This window comes from Balaenoptera ricei, chromosome 3, assembly GCF_028023285.1.
Source record: "Balaenoptera ricei isolate mBalRic1 chromosome 3, mBalRic1.hap2, whole genome shotgun sequence".
Lineage (NCBI taxonomy): Eukaryota > Metazoa > Chordata > Mammalia > Artiodactyla > Balaenopteridae > Balaenoptera > Balaenoptera ricei.
This window is the reverse complement of record NC_082641.1, coordinates 12,100,010-12,121,126: the sequence shown is the minus strand read 5'-3', so window position 1 is coordinate 12,121,126 and position 21,117 is coordinate 12,100,010. Positions and strand designations below refer to the sequence as shown.

At 38.7% G+C, this 21,117-nt stretch overlaps 1 long non-coding RNA gene across 5 annotated transcripts in view; it reads left to right on the top strand.

Annotated features, from left to right (window-relative positions):
- The window catches only part of LOC132362130 (uncharacterized), a 51,966-nt gene that overhangs the window by 26,024 nt on the left and 4,825 nt on the right, over nt 1-21,117 (top strand). For 2 of the 5 annotated variants that reach the window (XR_009502215.1, XR_009502214.1), the window contains 3 exons: nt 15,797-15,947; nt 19,065-19,523; nt 20,421-20,635. This is a non-coding gene — a long non-coding RNA (uncharacterized LOC132362130). The remainder of the gene's footprint in view (nt 1-15,796; nt 15,948-19,064; nt 19,524-20,420; nt 20,636-21,117) is intronic. The other 3 variants (XR_009502217.1, XR_009502218.1, XR_009502216.1) reach the window with 3 other exon arrangements.

Here is a 21,117-nt window from a genome sequence, read left to right as displayed (position 1 = left end):
CAGGGAAGTCCTGTGGTTCCTTCTTTATGTCTTTAATTGTAGAAGATCTTTTCTGGTGGGCTTTTGCATCGATGATTGTTCTGCAGATAGTTGTGATTTTTGTGTGCTTGTGAGAAGAAGTAAGCTCAGGGTTTTTCTATTTTTGCCATCTTGGCTGCTCTGTTCTTCCTCATCATAAAAGGCCACCAACCTTATTGGATTAGGGACCCACCCTTATAATCTCATTTAACCTTACTTACCTCCCTAAAGGCTCTGTCTCTAAATACAGTCACATTGGTCATAGGGCTTCAACCTATGAATTTTAGACTGGGGCAGGGGACACAATTCAGCGCATAACAGGAGGTGAAAATTGAAAACAGTGAGTGCGAGGGGAAAAATAACCAAGGCAAAGTGATATAATGTGTTACCAGGCTGGCTACCACTTCATACAAAACTTCAAAAAAAGAAAGAAAAGGCTGGTCATTGCTTGGCACATTGGACTCTTCCAGAAGGGCTGCAAGAAAGAATTCCATCTCAGACTATTCCATGGTAGGAAGATGCTACCTGCCTGACTTCCCACCCCCCATCCCCGCCTCCTATTTCCTGTAAGTCAAGGTTCACCCCCACGGAAAGCTAACTCACCATATTACACGTGTGGTGTCATCAAGCCTTTCCGTGGCCACTCAGGAGGCTAGATTCCATTCTGCATGATGTAGCATTTCATCCAAACCCAGAAGTTAGGGAGGGAAACAGCATGTGAGACTCCAAGCCTGGACCTTTAACTCAGACTTCAGCCAGTCTGACAAATGCAGCAAAAGTGGTGCTGGAGGGGGCACAGTCTAGGAGTTAAGCCATATCTTTTGAAGGAAGGAGTCAGTTAAGACAGTCAGAGGTGTCTGATTCAGAACTACTACTGTTCTATCTAAGTACAGAGGTGGCTATCCTAAAGTCACAACATTTCCTGAAAGGAGCACAACCCTGAATGAAGGTCATTGGGAAAGTATATTTTGAAAGTCATAGAAACAATAATTACATTTTAAATGAAATGTAATGAAAGTATTTAATAACTGAATAATATAATTCATCCAATTTGAACCTTGACAGATGAGTCTTAGCCTATAACAAATATTACATTTGATATACTCTGTATCCAACTGTTAATGCTTGTTACTACACTGTATCCTTCAGAGTTGCTTAAAAACCAATGGAGTAAATTATACTATAGTTTATTTTTCTCATGAAACATGTGAAACATCAAATTGCTGTGAAAAGTGTGAGGACTCAAGATACATGCAGAATGGCAGTCAAATTGAGAGCTGTCTTATCTCATCCAGGTAATTTTTAATTAAAGTGACATTGGGAAATGAGAAGGGAGATGACATGGGTTATACTTATTACAGGCCATTATGCCCTTGCTGTTTTAAAGAACAAAAATATATGACCTCTACTAGTTGACACTCAATAATAAGGAACGTCATGACTGCCTGCCAAATAGTCTTAAATACTGAACTGTAGAACATCTTCATTGCCATTACATCTTTTATGAGTTTTCAAATTACTTATTCCTGTTGTATTCATTGTTAGTTTCTAGGTTTATCACATGCATGTGTGTGTGTTTGTGTGTGTTTTGTGTTTAGGGAATGGAGCAGTTATTTCAAGTGGCTTATGGGAAGAGAGCAGACATGCTCAGCCAACCATATTAAATCTGTCCAAAGAATTGAAAATGTATATATAAGTTGTCACCTCCAAAGTAAACTGGAGTCAATGACAGAGTAGACAGGGATAGCCAGGCAGGTATGTGTTAGGTGTGGCCACAGGAACAGCATTCCCAATGGCCTTAACATCTGTAAAGCATACCTACAAATTCTGTGAACCAGAGGCAGATAATTAAGATGATAGTTCTGACGGCCAGAAGTCACACAAAACTCTGAGATCCACACACAGTACATCACGTCTCCTCAGTTAGAAATTTGTTCTTTTACTGATACCCGAGCACCCATGACCTCCAAATATCAATCTGTAGCCCCATCTTCTCTATCAAGTTCCAGACCATATATTCTACCTCGAAGTTCCACCTCAAAATCATCATGCCTCAAACTGAATCTGTCACAAGTCTCACAAACCTGCCATTCCTTCTATATTTCCTATCCTAGTTGATGATATTGCAAGTCACTTATTCTCTTAAGTTAGCCATTTAATTCATCCTTTCATAAGTAGGTTTTGGTGGTCGGCACTGGGGATATAACAGTAAACACAGCGAAATCCCTTTCCTTATGAACCTTATATTGTACTGGTGAAAAGGGCAATAGGTAAAACACACAGGGGTGTGTGTGTTAGTGTCAAGCTCTATGGGAAAAAAAATAAAGCAGAGTAAAGGGATAGTGAATGACAAAATATGCTATTTTATATAGGTTATCAGAAAAGTCCCAGTTTTATTAAATTCTTCTCCCTTCTTCACCTCCTGTGTCCAATTGGTCATTAAGCCCTGTCATTGATCTCCCTGCCCCTGGTGTCTCTCCTCCATCTCACTCCATTTTCCATGCTTCCATCCAAGTCATTCTTTTAAAATTCAAATGACTGTTCCTATTGACGATTATTGATGTGATGTTCCACTTTCTTCATGATTTGGTCCATCCTACCTTCTAAACTATAACATCTACACTCTTCAGTTGCCTGTGAGAATTAATTTCTCCACCTATATTGGTTCCAAATGTAGATAGGAATAAAACAGCTTTATCAATATTTGTTTTCCATTAGTCTCTCAATTATAATATGATCTCCTTTGGGTAAAGACTATACCATCATTCTTTATGTCCCCACACCTGGCCTGGTTCCTGGCACAGAGTTAGTAACAAGTAAATATTTGCTTGGTTCGTTTGAAGTGCAAAAAAAAATTTCTATTGAAATTAAATTTTCTTCTTCTTCCAGTAGAAGCTAGCTCTGGCAGAATTTCAGAGTGTCTAATTGTTACTTGATTATCCAAAGCTTTATAACTGTTGCCCTTGGAGACATCCCAGCAGAGTGATATTATCTAGACCACCAGGTGATAGGAAATTTTGTTCCCCAGGTGTCATAATAATTCCTAGTGAGTCCTTCCCAGAATTTAGCTTTGTGAACTCCAGGTGAGCTTTGTCAGTTCTGCACGCACTCTGAAATTCTTGACAAAGGAGAGGGTGGAGGTTGACAGAGCCCGTGTTTTTGTAAAGCTCTCATCTTTCTGACATTATCTAGGGCAGGGTAATAACTGAAGTGGTGACTTGACTGAGAAGACTCTTATATGAGGATTTTTGTTGTAGACTATGTCTTCTCCATAACCCAGTAGTGAACAGTGGTTAAAGACAAAAACCAAAATCAAAAAAACCCAAAGCAAAATAAAAAAAAAAAATTCTTGCTTTACTGTAATTCTGGTGACATCAGCAGAGAAAAGTTCAAAGCCAATTTTAATCATTCATATAGCATCCTCAAAAGATGAAAAATTAAACCAGCAGTTTACTATCTTCTAGAAATCACAGTGACATCAAAAATAGAACTCAGGTCTTCTGACTCCCACTATGTATTTATTTTTTAAAGTAAATGTACATAGGAATTATTTGGATAAAATGTAAAAAGTACTTCAGATGGCCCTGTAATGACTTTAAGATACTAGGGGAAAACACTTTGAAAGCTAAATAAATTAATAGTGAATTTCAGATGTTTGTAAATTAAACTATTAGATAACTCTCATATCTGTCCAACAAAATAAGCATTTAAAAATAAATATTAATAAATATCATTTACCCTTACGAACATATTAAACTTTGAATGCTTGAATGATTCTTCAATTATATTGATAGCAATTATTGATTTTTAGCAGGAGGAAGAACATTCCCTTAACTGAAACAAATAATGGAAAACTACCCATGTAGGGAAAATATATTTTTAGCTCAGGGATATGAGAGTTAGAAGATATTTTTCAACTCAGTGTAGGTATTGGATAAATGCTATATTTGAAAGTTTTTAAAATTAAATTTATTTTATTTTTAATGATGTACAGTTGATTTACAATGTTGTGTTAGTTCCTGGTGTGTAACAAAGTGATTCAGTATATATATATATATATCTGAATATATATTCTTTTTCATATTCTTTTCCATTATAGGAGATTACAAGATATAGAATATAGTTCCCTGTGCTATACAGTAAATCCTTGTTGTTTATCTATTTTATATATAGTAGTTTGTATCTGCTAATCCCAAACTCCTGCTTTATCCCTCTTCCACCCCCTTTCCCCTTTGGTAACCATATGTTTGTTTTCTATGTCAGTGAGTCCATTTCTGTTTTGAAAATTAGTTCATTTGTATCATATTTTAGATTCCACATATAAGTGATATATGATATTTGTATTTCTCTGTTGGGCTTACTTCACTTAGTATGATCATTTCTAGGTCCATCCATGTTGCTATAAATGGCATTATTTCATTCTTTTTAATGGCTGAGTAATATTCCATTGTGTGTGTGTGTGTGTGTGTGTGTGTATGTATGTGTGTGTATGTGTGTGTGTGTGTGTGTGTGTGTGTATGTATATATATATATATATATATATATATATATATATATATATATATACCACATCTTCTTTATCCATTCATCCATCAGTGGACACTTCGGTTTCCTCCGTTTCTTGGCTGTTGTAAATAGTGCTGCTATGATCACTGGGGTGAGTGTATCTTTCCACATTAGTGTTTTCATCTTTTCTGGATATATACCTAGTAGTGGGATTGCTGGATCATATGGTAACTCTATTTTTAGTTTTTTAAGGAACCTCCATACTGTTCTCCATAGTGGCTGCACCAATTTACTTTCCCACCAACAGTGTAGGAAGATTCCCTTTTCTCCACACCCTCTCCAGCATTTGTTATTTATAGACTTTTAAGATGATGGCCATTCTGACTGGTGTGAGGTAAGATCTCGTAATTTTGATTTGCATTTCTCTAATAATTAGTGATGTTGAACGTCTTTTCATGTGCTGTTGGCCGTCTATATGTCTACTTTGGAGAAATGTCTGTTTAGGTCTTCTGTCCAGTTTTTGATTGCGTTGTTTGTTTTTTTGTTGAGTTGTATGATCTGCTTGTATAGTTTGGAAATTAATCCCTTGTCAGTTGCATCATTTGCATATATTTTCTGCCAGTGTGTAGGTTGTCTTTTCATTTTGTTTATGGTTTCCTTTGCTGTGCAAAGCTTATAAGTTTGATTAGGTCCCATTTGTTTAATTTTGCTTTTATTTCTGTTGCCTTGGGAGACTGACCAAGAAAACATTGCTATGATTTATGTCAGAGAATGTTTTGCCTATGTTCTCTTCTAGGAGTTGTATAGTGCCCTGTCTTATATTTAAGTCTTTAAGTCATTTTGAGTTTATTTTTGTTATGGTGTGAGGATGTGTTCTAACTTCGTTGATTTACACGCGGCTGTCCAGCTTTCCCAGCACCACTTACTGAAGAGACTCTTTTCTCCACTGTATATTCTTGCCTTCTTTATCGAAGATTAATTGACCATAGGTGTGTGGGTTTATTTCTGGGCTCTCTATTCTGCTCCATTGATCCATATGTCTGTTTTTGTGCCAGTAACATGGTGTTTTGATTACTGGAGCTTTGTAGTATTGTCTGAAGTCTGGGAGGGTTATGCCTCCTACTTCGTTCTTTTTCCTCAGGATTGCTTTGGCAATTCTGGGTCTTTTATGGTTCCATATAAATTTTAGGATTATTTGTTCTAGTTCTGTGAAAAATGTCATGGGTAATTTGATAGGGATTGCATTAAATCTGTAGATTGCTTTGGGTAGTATGGTCATTTTAACTATTTTAATTCTTCCAGTCCAAGAGCATGGGATATCTTTCCATTTCTTTAAATCATCTTCAGTTTCCTTTATTAATGTTTTATAGTTCTCAGCATATAAGTTTTCACCTCCTCAGTAAGGCTTATTCATAAGTATTTTATTTTATTTTTTTGGATACGATTTTTAAAGGGATTGTTTTTTTACATTCCCCTTCTTTTAGTTTTTGCTTGTCTGAGAAATTCTTTATCTCTCCTTCTATTCTAAATGATAATCTTGCTGGGCAGAGTATCCTAGGTTGCAGGTTTTTCCCTTTCAGGACTTTGAATATATCTTGCCACTTCTCTCTTGCAATGGTTCTGTAGAGAAATCAGCTTATAGCCTTATGGGGATTCCCTTGTGACTAACTCTTTGTTTTTCTCTTGCTGCCTTTAGAATCTTCTCTTTATCTTCAACTTTTGCCATTTTAATTATAATATGTCTTGGTGTAGGTTTGTTTGGATTCATCTTGTTTTGGACCCTCTGTGCTTCCTGTACCTGGATATCTGTTTCCTTCTTTAGGTTTGGGAAGTTTTCAGCCATAATTTTTGCAAATACATTTTTGATCCCCTTTTCTCTTTCTTCTCCTTCTGGGATCACTATTATGCATAGATTGGCTTGCTTTATATTGTCCCATAGGTCTCACAATGCTTTCATTTTTTTTTCATTTGTCTTTCTGTCAGCTGTTCTCATTGGGAGATTTCCATTATTTTATCTTCCAGATCACTTATTCATTGTTCTATATTATCTAGTTTGCTATTTATTGCCTTTAGCTTGGCTTTTGTCTCAGCAGATGAATTTTCTAATTTTTCTTGACTCCTCTTTATAGTTTCTAGCTCCTTGTTACAGTGATCTGCATTTCTATCTATAGACTTTCTTAATTCCTTCAGTATTTTTATTACCTCCATTTTGAACTTGTGATCCAGTAGGCTGGAGAGGTCTGTTTCATTGTTTGTTCTTTCTGGGGATTTCTCTTGTTCTTTTAATTGAGATTGGTTTCTCTGCTTCTTCATTTTTCTTATATTTCTCTGACTCTATGAATTTACCTACTGTGTTCTTGAGGGTGTGGGAGCGTCCCTGTGTAACCTGCATGAGTCTTATATTTTTGGTGTGAAGACTGTTTTTTAGTATGGATGCCTTCCACATCTTTCCTCAGTGTGTGCTGAGTGTTGTCTCCTTCATAGGGGGCTTGATTGGTGTTGTGGTGACGACAGCCTGCACTGGATGTTGAGTGGGGCCTCCTCTTTGCTCTGTGGTTGTCACAGCCCTATTGGGGGCAGGGTCTGCTCCTTATTTGTTGAAGTATTAGCTCTCAGATCTGTTTCTGAGCTGCAGTTTGAGGTCGGTGGTACTGGAGTACTTCCACTGCAAGAGGAGCCACTGAGTATTCCTTCATAAGAGCTTTCCACCTGGAAGTGTGCTCTCTAGGGTTGCCTATCACCCATGCATGCTCACAAAGTATACTGCCCTTGGTCCCACCTCAGCTGTGGGAATTCTGGCAACCAGCCTGGATGTCCCTTAGGCTCCGTGCTCACAAAGCCACCAGTACAAATATGTTGGTCAGGCACTGCAACCCACCATAGTTCTACCCCTTGGTGCTACGGAATCAGCCCATACCCCAGCTGCACCTCTGCATGCTTACACTTGCAAAGCCTGCAGCTGCTAACACTAGACCCACCCTAGCCATGGGAGCACCAGTAATCCACTTGGATGTCCCATAGGTAGGTGCTAAGTTTACAAAGGCCCTGGCGGTGTAAATCACCAATGTCATACAGCTGTAGGGATATGGCTCTGCAGATTTTAGCCCTGCTTCAAAGTCACATGGACCCAGGGATCAGCTCAGACTTCAGCCCCACCTCTGCGTGTCGGCAACCCACTGGCACTTGCATGCTCCCAGAGCTTGTAGAGGCAGAGCCATGCCTGCTGTAGGCACACACAGAATGAGGCTGCTCTGTCAGGGCCCTACCCCTCACTTCCTGCACATGTTAACAATGGGGCTGCTTTGGCAGAGCTGGGCTCTGTCCTGAGCACACCCCCAGTTGCGACCTGGACCACACTCCAGCTCCTTCGAGCCATCTCCCTGCAGCCAACCCCAGTCCTCTCCCCAGGTCTGTCCACTGAAGCCTGAGTTTCAGCACCAAGATCCTGCACACACCAGCAGATGCACATCTCGGGCTGGGGAGTGCAGTGAGGTGTCCAGGACCGTCTGTCCTGGTCTGTCTCTGTTCTGCCTGCCATAAGCCAGTTGCTGCACTCTCCTGTGAGCCTCTGAAGCTCCCTATATGTCCCAAATGATCTCCCAACTGGTGAAGGGAGTTCCCAGGGTGAGGGAAGCCTTCTTTCACAGCTCCCTCCCAGGGGCACAGGTACCATCCTAATTCCTTTTTTTTTTTTTTTCTTTCACCCTATCTGGTTAAATAGTTATTTTTCTTGTAGTTTTAGTTGTATGAGATCTTCTGCCAGCATTCAGTAGGTACTCTGTGGGAATTGTTCCACATGTAGATGTATTTTTGATGTGTCTGTGGGAGGAGGTGTGCCCTACATCCTTCTATTACACCATCTTGATCTCTCAACCTTGAAACTTTTTAAAGGAATAAAATTGATCTCAGTTAACTCACTAGACTCTTTTTCTTATTCTGCTTTCCAATAAGGGGGAAAAGCTCTTGCCGATGTAAATATTTTCTAATTAAAAAATAGTTTAATCTTTCTCTGATTGTGTGAGAGGAATATATTTTATTGCCAAAGAATAAAATTTGAAAACAGGAGTTTAATACTTATTAGTATATAAAACAGTTCTATGCTTCCATTATTTTTTTCCCTGGCTATCATTTTCAAGCAGAGTTTGTTTTATTGAGAGGAGAGTAGGTTCCACACAATGAGAAAAGTACAGTGTTATAGTGAGGCATACCTCTTCTCCTGCAGGGAACAGATGCCACACATTCTGCATCGTCCAGTTTTATAAGCAAGCCTTTTACCAGAGAACCACTAAAATTTTTCTTTCATATAATATTTGCCAACAATTATGTTGTAAATGAGTTCCTTCCTTCATAATGAGCTACTCAGAGCATAGATGCTGGAATTTTTTTTTTCTTTTTTCTTTTGTATTTCTGTTGTTCTTTTTCCACAATTTTTTTTTTATTAATTAATTTATTTATTTATGGCTGTGTTAGGTCTTCATTTCTGTGTGAGGGCTTTCTCTAGTTGTGGCAAGCGGGGGCCACTCTTCATCGCGGTGCGCGGGCCTCTCACTATCGCGGCCTCTCTTGTTGCGGAGCACAGGCTTCAGACGCGCAGGCTCAGCAATTGCGGCTCACGGGCCCAGCTGCTCCGTGGCATGTGGGATCTTCCCAGACCAGGGCTCGAACCCGTGTCCCCCGCATTGGCAGGCAGACTCTCAACCACTGTGCCACCAGGGAAGCCCCACAATTTTTAAATTGAAGTATAGTTGATTTATAATATTGTATTAGTTTCAGGTGTACAGCAAAGTGATTTGATTATACATATGTATATATATATCTGTATCCTTTTTTAAAATTGTCTTCCATTATAGGTTATTACAAGATATTGTATATAGTTCCCTGTCCTGTATATAGTAAATCCTTGTTGTTTACCCATTTTATATGTGGTAGTGTGCACCTGTAAATCCCGTACTCCCAATTTATCCCTCTCCCCTTCCCCTTTGGTAACCATAGGTTTGTTTTCTATGTCAGTGAGTCCATTTCTGTTTTGTAAATAAGTTTGTTTGCACTGTTTTTTTAGATTCCACATATAAGTGACGTCATATGATATTTGTCTTTCTCTGTCTGACTTGTTTCACTTAGTATGATAATCTCTAGGTCCATCCATGTTGCTACAAATGGCATTATTTTATTCTTTTTTATGGCTGACTAATATTTCATCAGAGAAGGATCACTGTGTTGAAAACGGTCATTTACACTATCAAGAAAGTGAAAAGACAACCCACAGTGTGAGAGAAAATATTTCTAAATGATATATTTGATAAAGGATTTGCATCCAGAATATATAAAAAACTCTTTCACCTTAACAATAAAAAGAAAAACCACCCAAATTTTTAAAAATGTGCAAAAGATTTGAATGGCCATTTCTCCAAAGAAGATGACAGGTGTCCAATAAGTACATGAAAAGATGCTCAACGTCATTAGTCATTACAGAAATGCAAGTCAACCACAATGAGATACAATTTCACACCCACTAGGATGACTAATATTAAAAAAACAGACAATAACAATTGTTGATAAGGATGTGGAAAATTTGGAATACTCATACATTGCTGGTGGCAACTGCTTTGGAAAAGTGTTTGACAGATCCTCAAAATATTAAAATGATCATATAACCCAGCAATTCCATTCCTAGGTATACACACAAGAGAACTGAAAACATATATCCACACAAAAAAACTTGTACATAGATGTTCACAGCAGCATAGCCCAAAAGGAGAAGCAATTTAAATGTTCATTAACTGATGAATAGAATGTGGTATATTCATACAATGGATTCTTGTTTGTCATTAAACTTAATGAAGTATTGATACATATCACAACATGGATAGTCCTCAAAAACAGTATGCTATGTGAAAGAAGTAAGTTACAAATGGCCACATATTGTATGATTCCATTTATATGAAAAGTCCAGAATAGGCAAATCTATAGAAACAGGAAGTAGATTCCTGGTTCCAGAGGCTGAGGAGAGGGGTTTATGTGGGTTTTTTTTTTTTTTTTTGGCAGTAATAAAAATATTCTAAAGTTACATAGTGGTGATAATTCCGCAACTTTGTGACTATACTAAAATCTAGTGAATTATAACATTAAATTTACCTTTTTAAATAATAACTCAACAAAGCTATAATTAAAAATATTATAAAGTCCTTAAAATATTTAAAACGGAAAATTTTTTATAAATATAATTTTTATTGATAGTATTGTCATTGGTAATAGAAGCCCAGAAGAAAATATGTAGGAAAACTGGTTAAGGCCATCCTCTGACCTATTCGCCTCATGGCAAGTTCAGCACCAAGGACAGCTCCCCTGCCTGCCATCTTTTCAAAACTAGCTTACAAAAGGCTACCAAAGTCCTGCAAAACTTTTCTAAAAGTGGCATTTCTATTATGCTTTTCTTCTTTTCAACACTGCTGTATATTATGGCAGCTATGCTTGCCTTCATTTGTACATTTCGTAAGCAGTTGACCAGAAGACAAAGGATCTGCTACAATACTTCATTAATCCACTTAGCAAAATATATCGTTATGTGCCAGGCACTCACTCAGCATGAGATCTTAGACAAGTGACTTGCCTCTACTAGCTTCATTTTCTTATCTAAACCTTGTGAATAATTATACATGAATGATAAACTAAGACAATATTTGTGAAATAAGTCATATGACTTGTATTCATGAAAGGTATTTTTATTACTGAATTGTTGAGCAAATCATCCCATTGCATTATTAAGCAATTTACTTTATTCTGGGCGCACGTAATATCCTGTGACACTAGAAGCCCAGACTAATGTCTGGGTCATACTCAGGCTTAAGATTAATTCTGTTAAGAGCCTTCATGGTAAGAATCATCTTCTTAAGCATGCTTCACATGGGCGCAAATTTCTAAGACATAAACCTGGCCCTGGCCTGGAAATGGGCCCATTTTCTAAAGATGAGGAAAGGATTAAAAGCTAAGTATCCAATCCTTCACCTTTCTAAATTTAGTCCAAAGATGAACTTCAGCACATAATTGCAGCTACATGTCCCCTACACATATTTGCATGTGATCAGTCCTGTCATAACAGACTTTATCTGTATGGTAGATGTTAATTCTAACCTCATACAACACTGTTATAAAAGAATTGTGTAAAAAATAGCACTTCAAAATATGAAATTATATAGAAAGGTCCCACAAATGTTTGAACAGAAAAATTGTGTCAAATCATGTGACGTCATGTTTTCATCTGTATGACTGTGGGTGGGAGAGGGAAAAGATGACCTACAAAGACCTAACTAAAAATGTATGGTTCAGTCTCACTGGCTTTCATTATTCTCATTCTTACTCAGATGGTTCAACTTTAGCTGCCATTTACCAATCTTATTTGTATTTAAAAATCAACATAACTAGAACAGGATGCTTAACTCTGCCAAATTCCATGAAGCCAGATGCTGCTTCCTTAAGAAGAAAAAGAAGTTCATAAAAATTATTGATTTTTAAAGGGAACAGAGTGGAAGGCAGTCATTTGATCTCTCAACGTCCATTATTTCCTTTGCTCTGGCTTAAGTAAAAATGTTGTGTAAGAGGTCAGAGTACATTTCCGTAGGAGCCCTGGAGTTTCTTAACACAAACGTCGTAAATAGTACTTCTCTTTCTGAGGAAAAGAAAGTGCATCGCTCTGAGCAGGCACACACAGGAGCCCCTATCATTCTGAGAAGCTGGGGATGGATCTTGAGTCCAAATGTTTTCAAAAGCAAACACTTCCCATTTCCATTTCATTTATTCTTTATTTAACCCTTACTTTCTCCTTCAGTGATTATTTATTGCTTTCTTCAACTATAAGCCCATCTGCAAGATGGCTATTCCTTTGTGGTGCACAGAATTTCAACAGTTTGCTTTGTTTCCTTAATGATTTTCCTGACTTGCCCACCTGCCTATACTCTTCTTCAAGGTTTAATTTAAACGTGCCATATCATTTCATATCACCCAGCAACATTTATTATATTTAGAATATCTTTTCCCCAAATGTATTAATGTGGTTTCTTTCCGGTCAGTTTTAGAGCCCCATCAGAAAAAAAACCCAACCCATAATAATTAATACATACTTATGGGAGCACTTGAGATGGGAGACTGAAACTGAAATTTATATTGAAAAAATTAATATAATATAAATAAGCCACCAACACAAACCACTATATCAAATTCCTTCAGGCTAAAGGCAAGCCTTATCATGTCTATTATATTGGGCTTTGGACCATAAATTCAATTCCCACAGATTCATAGTACAAAAGCATTTGCAAACCTTGCCCTCCTCGGTTTGGACCCCAGACTCAGGAATGCAGTGGGATCTTGTGTTGCAGGTAGACTCCACATTCTTGGTATGATGCTCAACCCTGTGAAAATTTCCCCATGATTCCTCTTCCTTTTTCCAGTACCAAGAAAGGTATGTTTTGGTCACCCAGTGTCCATGAGCCCTTCCTTAGAACACCCTGAATTCTTTTGGGGAAACAGACTTCCCTCTCTATGTGCATGTGATTTTGGTAGAACTGTGATTACAGGAAGCAGCCCTCCTGCTACCAAGACCCTAAGGGGTCCTGAGCACCTCCTAGTAGGTCCTAGTGTATCTAGAGAGTGAGCACATGATGAGTCCAGTGGTTTTTTCTGGGACTTTGACACTTGCGCCACTGATGTAAGTTTGAAGTAAGACTGGAATTCACTAGTTCCAGTGGAAGCAACCCAACCAGACCGCGGCTGCTACGGACCATCCCTGGAAGTCCTGCTTCCTCCTTCTGGAGCTGCCTCAATTCCAAGACTAATTTTCTGGTCTTCCCAATGATTTTCTTTCCTTTAAGTCAGCCAAAGTCAGTTCCTGCTTCCTGCAACCAAAGAACTCTGACTGACTCTCGCTTCAGGTGGAGTTTCTTGCCATGTTTAATGACGACCTACAACAACAGCCAGTGCCCTGTGCTAATACCAGATAAGATGCTAAAGCATTTACAGGGCTGGCACTATCTTGGGAGAATTATTGCACAAAAGGTCTTCACTCACTTTCCTTCCACGAAACTAGAGAGTCAAAGAACCACTCACTATAAAAGGAATTTGGGTCATGATTTTCTGTATCTTCAAACTTCATACATTTATTTTTAAATTTTAATATTTTGTTATAAAAGCTATACGGAAGGTCGAGAATCGAAGAATGAAATTAACCACAATCACATCCTAGGTCAGTTCAGTGTTTTCACTTGTTCGTGTCATCTTCTAGTCCTGGTCTATGTTCAGAACACATTTTTATTATCAACAACACTGTCATAGATTCTATTTAACACTTCTTGTTATTTTATCATGCATATGTTTCCATTTTGTCAGTCTCCTTCTGTTTTTCCCTCACCTCTCCCTCCTACTACTCATAGATAAACAAATGCTAACAGCAACTCTGTATGTTGCTTTTTCCACTTCACAGGGCATCAGGAATTCCCTCCAGTCAGCTGGATCTAATTCATTCTTTTTATTTCGAGTGTTTGTAACCATTTACATGTAATGGTTGTGATTAAATCTACCATCTGGATGTTTGTTCCCTATTTATCCCATCTGTTCTCTGTTTATTTTTTACCTTTATTTCCTGCTATTGGTTTCTTAGCTATACCTCTACCTTTTAGCTTTTAGTGGTTGTGCTAATGTTTATAATACATATCCTCAACTTACCAAGTCTACTTTAAATAATAATATTTGACTATTGTATAATAACCTTATAACAATATACTTCCATTTTCCCCTTCCATCCTTTGTGCTATTGTTGTCATACATTTTATTTCTGCATAAGTTATGAACCCAACATGTTTGTTATTTTTGCTTTGTATAGTTAATTAGTCATAGAAGAAAGTTAAAACTGAAAAAATACTTTCATATTTACCCACATATTTACCATTTCTTGTACTCCTCATTCCTTTGTTAGATCCAAGTTTCCATCTGGTTTTATTTTTCTTCTATCTAAAGAACTTCCTCTAACAATACTTATAGTGATTTTAAATGGCAAAGCCCCTCAGCTTTTGTTTGTCTTAATAAGTGTTTATTTCACCTTAAGGTAAAAATTTTAAAGAAGATTTTTGCTGGATATAGAATTCTATGTTGACAGTATTTTTTTTTTTTTTCATTCTACAATTTAAAGATGTCCATTGTCTTCTGACTTGCATCATTTCTGAAATCTGCTCTCATTCTTATCCTTATTCCTCTGTACACCATGTGCCTTTTTCCTCTGGCTGATTTTAAGATTTTCTCTTTATCACTGTCTTTCAGAAATTTGATTTTGATGTGCTTTGATGTTATTGTGTGTGTGTGTGTGTGTATTTGTGCTACTTCAGGTTCCTTAAGGTTCTTAGATCTGTGGGTTCATAGTTTTATTAAATTTGGAAGTTTTCCAGCCATTATTTCTTCAAATATCTTTTTGTCTCCCTCTCCTCTCCTCCTGCCAACACACACTTTTCTGGGACTCCAATCAAACATATAATGAACCACTCTATATTATCCCCAGGTCATTGAGGCCTGATTTATTTATTTATTTAGTTAGTTAGTTAATGTTTCAGATTGAATAGTTTGTACTGCTACATCTTCAGGTTCACTGGTCTTTTTCCATGAGTAAGCTGCAGTTAGTCCCACCAAGTGTATTTTTTCACTTCAGATATCTTAATTTTCATCTCTAGAAGTTCCAATTGGTTCTTTATGTCTTCACTATCTCTCCTGATTATATTCATATTATTTAAAGATCCTTAAACATGTTGAGCATGTTTGTAATAGCTATTTCATTGTCTTTGAATACTAATTCCACCATCTCTGTCATTGGTGGGTCTTTTTCTATTGACTCTTTTTCTCCTCCTGGTTATGGGTCATATTTCCTGATTCTTGGCATGTCTAGTAATTTTTTTTTGGATCCTGAACATTGAGTTATTAGGTCATTGAGTATCTGAACTTAGCTATCCTCCTTTAAAGAATGTTGGTTTTGTTCTGGAAGGTAGTTAAAGTCCTGGAAGATCAGATTGGTTTGATCCTTTCATGGCTTCTTTTGAAGTGTTTAAGGGTATATCTGGAGTAGTCTCTATTCTGAGCTAGTTTAGCTCTACTACTAAGGTGTGACCCTCTGGGTCTCTTGAACAGTCACTTTGGATGCTGGTCTCTTGAAGGCATAGTGTGAAAGATCCATGGCTTGACCTTGACCTGAAAGATCCTTGGCAAGAGATTCATAAAATCCTCTCTCCACATGGTACAGCTTGAGACCAAAGAGTTGCTGTGAGGGAACATGGAATTGAGGTTGCCTGCAGTTGCATCGAGGGACCAAACGTATGGGTGGATGCTGAGAAACAGTTAGAATGCTCCTGTAAAGAAAAGTGGCTGGCGGATAGTGGATCATTAATTACCAGGTCAGTAATTCAGTGTGATACTTGATTCTCTCTGTATACAAGGACTTGGTAGCTTTTTGGCCTGCTACATAGATAATGCTAAACTTCCTGGTCCCTGTTAGGATTAAATGGCACTGAAGATTGCATTAATCTATGAGGTCCTAATGCATCTCCTTAGGACCATCAGCCTACAAATAGGAACTTTGAGGCATTGCTACAATTTTGAAGCAGTTGTCCTTTACCACATGTCTTTGCTTAATTCCTAAACTTTATAAAAGTTGTTAAATGGTTTTATGTTGAGAGATTTCTTCATATTTGAAGAAGCATATCTTGTTTCACTCATTTGAAAATGCCTTTGGTTACTATTTTTCATCACTGTCCTTTGTTCAACACAATAACTGACTTAGAAAATCTCATTATCTGGGGATGGTTTAAGAGTAAAGTAAGGGAGATGGCTTGGAACCATTTGAAATCATTTCACCATATCTATTTACTTCTTTTTCCCTGAGCTGGGGTAAGTATAGGTTTAGCACCAACAATATCTATTTTATAAGGTGTTTGCTTCTTCCCACATGGATATTCAACTTGGTGTCTGAGGTTAGTAAAATGAAGCTTTAAGTCTGACTGCTTTTGTTATTGTGATTTTTACAGCATTGTTCAACACATTTACTCATTCCATTAGGTCTTGCCGACCATTAGCTTGTGGGAAATAGTTCCTCTTCTCTATATGTTTAAGCCTAAACTTACATTGGCTTAGTTTAGTTGCATTGTTAACCTTTGAAATGTAGGTAATTTTAATGTCCCCAACACAGGCTGACCCAGAAATAGATTTAGTGAATATTCATATACAACACCAAACTATCTTTTCTGATATCCACCATGAGGCTCTCCAAAGATTTCCCGTTGTTTTTATTTACTTAGTGTCTAGAAAGCCACAAATGTAATCTGACAGCTGAGAACAACCAGCAGGTTTACCCTTCTAAGGGTCTGGGTTCTCTGCTCTGTTCCCTGGCTCCAGGCTGTATCTCAACAAATATAATATCCTGTAGAAGGAATAAGAGGCATAGGAAAAACAATACCTCATTACAGTAAACATTAAACTAATCTGTGATAGAGCTGTTGGGAATACTGTGCATAAGGTTCCAGACAACCTTGGTGCTTAGGCTTAAGAGTGCAGGAGCCAATCTCCACTGTCGGTAAGAATTTACTACCCAGGGCACAAAGAGAACAACAAATTAAGGAAGTCGTCATGGAACTTGGAGGAAGCAGACAATGCCAAATTTACCCTTTGCAACATGAAGTTCAAGTACTGGAGCCAGAGCACTTTACAGAGCTAGCCAACCGCAGGCCAAAAATGGGGCTGAAAACACACGTAGTTGAGGTTTAGAGGACAGAACTGTAAATCCCCTTTCCATCAAAAAGCTGCAGGAAAGCTCGCAGGACTTCGGTCTGCATTTTAGAAACAGCACATGTGTGTCTTCTAGGCTATTTAAGCAGATCAACAGCAACAAACCTGCACACGAAGGGAATTACTCCGGACACCTGTAACTCTTTTTTTCTTCCTATCTTCCCTCCGACCACTAAGAAAACTGCCTCATGAGGGCAACCTTGTGTGACTCTTACCCTAAAGCTCTGATGTCACCTGCATTTGTCTTTGTTTTTCTCTGATGAATTCTAACATTTCTATTGGTGAGGATGCTAATTGGATGATTACCAACCTTAATTACGAGGTGCTCTGAACTACGCTGATTCTTCTTCCTTCGCTGAAGGTCACTCATGTGTGCACCTGAGCTGTGAAAACTCCACATGTATTTGATATGGTTTGAGGCACGCCCTGAACACACCCGCTTCCCAGAAACTTTGAATCTGTGCTGCAGGCACCCGGGCCCCATGCCCTGGCCACAGATGATTGGATAGAGTTGTGCACGTGGTTCAAGGACTGTAGGTCGGCTGAGCCAATCAGATTCTACTTCTCAGGATTTCGGACTGGTGAACTAAGAGGCAGCTTCCTTCAGTGGCAGGAGCACCCTTGTGTGCCCAGAGGATGAAGAGTGGGAGATGGAGGTGGAGAGGGACAAAGAGAGGAAGGGAAAGAGAGGGAGATCATGTACAGAGTGAGGCGGGGAAATCTTGAGCGATGAGACCATCTCTCTGTGGATCATGAGAGATGCTGCTGGAAGCTTTACTTCTTGGCTCTCTAAGTCCCAGGTGCCTTCCAGGAGGACTGGCTGTACTTCCTGCCCTGTCGGTCTGTGGGATGCTCCTTATGGAACTGACTTAAGTGGTTTTCTATCCTCACAAACTAACTGCTTGAACAGAACCCAAAATATGTTAGAAACATACTTCTTGCGTTTCTGGCAAGACTGGCTTTTAGGCTCAGGCAATATTTCATATTAATCATAAAACAGTAACATGGGCTCATAAACATTTGTCATTCACACTAAAATCCCACACAGAATTGGAATTCATGGAATTGCTCAAAACTCTTCCTTATTACAGACGTTGAGCCCGTGCCCCCTCTTCAGGCCACCATCGACAAGGCCTGTGAGGGTCAAACAAACACAGTGTGCCTTTCAGATGCGTGAAGACCCTCAGGAACCAAGGCGTGATGGATGCGTCTGGTGGCAAAGAGACCATTACAAGCCACCTGTTGTTTAAGAACTCTCTCCTGTCCCATTTGCCACCAAAGTTATTTCCTCTGTGTTGGTGATAAGCTTCCAGGCCTTCATTTTTCCTGACGTCAGTTGCGCACGCCAAGGGGTGTGTCCTTCTGCTTCTGACTTTGGTAAATACCTGAGGTGGTCTCAGGCTGCTATGCCCTTGCTTCCCTGTTTGCCACACCAGCCCCACCCTACACCCTACCTGCGACCTGCCAGGAGGCTCTGCAGAGTCCAGGCTGGGGTCAGGCCTCTTCCACCAGCAGTGCAACATGGCACGTGTGTTCCCCAGACATATTAAGGTTCTGTTCATTCTTAGGAGTCCGTGACCCCAGTAAGTAATGTTTTTTCATGAGCTATATTTGTTTAAGAACCTGTTTCTCGGTGAACTCAATGTCCTTGGTTAATTTTAACCTCACTAGAGATAAAATGTTAACAATACTCGGTTTGACCTCTTATGTCTATTGTGGCCATTCCATAGGTCTCTCTGACTGGATGAATATGTCGGGGTATCATTAACTTCAGGAAGCTTCTCTCCCCAGGACTACATCTAAAAACTTGGTCTCTTCAAGTCCTGGATCAATAAAAAAGAAGGAAGAAAATCATCACACTATGAGATTCTTTGCTTCTTCAAGAAGGTTAACAGCTGAGCATGGCTTTCACTATCAACCTGTGATTCGGAATTCATTTGATATTAGTATGAGCACTGTTCTAGTCACAACAATATAAGACCCACACTCCTTCCCACAGGAGCTTGAAATCCAGTAAAGAAATAAATGTGATGAAGATTTTTGTTAAGCATAACGAACTGAAATCAAAAGGAGGTTCTTGCTGATTTCCGCTAAGAGAATGTAGAAACCTATGGAAGGCGTCTCAAAAAAGCAGCAAATGTAACTGGGACTATCTGATGGCTGATCCAAGGACCTCCGCCAAGCAGAGGGTACGACTCAGAGGAGAGATCCCAGCCCCCATTCACCTCCTCAGTCAGGTGCCCTGAGCAAGGCGCGTACTGGACAATTCTACACAAAAGTTGGACCAATAGCAAAACAACAAAACAAAAGCACTGCCCTCCCATTCTGGGCAAAATCCCAAACTCCCAGATAACAACAGAAGCTATTGATCCTTGCCTGAAACTCATGTTTCACTGCTACTAAAGGGTGCTCTACAGACCAGTGCCACATAGCAAACTCTTTCTGCCCATCTGCAAGAATGTGTACAGAAACTGAGAGCAAGTGTTTAGAAACTTTTACAGCAATTTGATCTCAGTGTAACATTTTAATTTAATTTTACAAAAGTGCCAGTCTGCAAAGAATTGGAAATTTTAAGAATGGGTCCATCACCACAGATTCACCACGGATAGTTTTATAAGCACTGTTCTGTCACAGTTTTCAAAGGGAAAAAGCCACTTTACTTCCTGCTTTAAAAAGAGAATCATGTGACATTTCCTTTTCCTGTACAGTACATGGAGTGTCTTCCAGTCTGCTAGCACCTTGAAAGACACACAGGAGGGACAGCTGAAATGCAACCAGTAATACAACTGGCCTCACAAGCAGACTGAAGTGTCCACTCTTATCTTGTGAAATATAAGCCAAGTGGAAAAATTAATTTCTCATTTACCACTTTCTGACTAATGAATTTAAACATAGATCAAATACACACCAGTGCTGAGTTTTTCTTTTAATCTATTCAGCATGCTTAATTATAGCTAAGGGTAGCTTCTGATAAGAGATATAAACATATATTTATCTTTCCTATTTAGCTATAATGATACGAATACTTTATAATAAACATCATTTTCACCAGGTATCACCTCATCTCTGCTCCTTTTTTATTTAAGGGAGTCATAAATGTGTCTACTTGGAATCACATACGGAAAGTTCCAGAACATTCATGCAGCTTTTCAGGTCTTCGCCCCCACTGTCAGTTTGCACCAGCTGCTTCTCATCACCTAGCCCTGGGGTCCTTCCCATGAAGCTCGGTCCAACAGAGAAGCCAGCACCCAAAGGAAGTCCATGTACACACTGAGCAGTGGACAAGAGCCGAGACTTGAAGGTACGTGAACAACTAGATCCCAAGTTGTTTCCCAGATTCTGTCTTTGGGGATGACAGTGATAAAAAGACATGGGGCCAAGAGAGTCTCAGGCTTTTGTGTTTGTCCTTATAAAGGTGCTGATGTATGGTAAGGAGCAATGGAGTAAAGTTATACGTTGTCCATGAGGCCTTCTAGCATTACTGATTTGACCTTCACCCCACCTTTTCAAACTCGAGGATGAGTAAAACAGAATAGTAAAATGCTATGCTGATAGTTTTAACTACCATCCTCTATATGGTTCTGTCTAGATGTTCCGTCTGAGGTTTTATAAGTTAGAAATAAGAAAATATTCTTTGTTTACGAATAGGCTATTTCAATGGAAAAAATATTTCTGTACCTCAGGAATGCTTCTTAGGACACATTCCTTATTTAAATAAACTACTTGTACAGAAATGGGTTTTACAACCCATCTAGACTAAGTTGAAAATACTTAAAGCGAGCA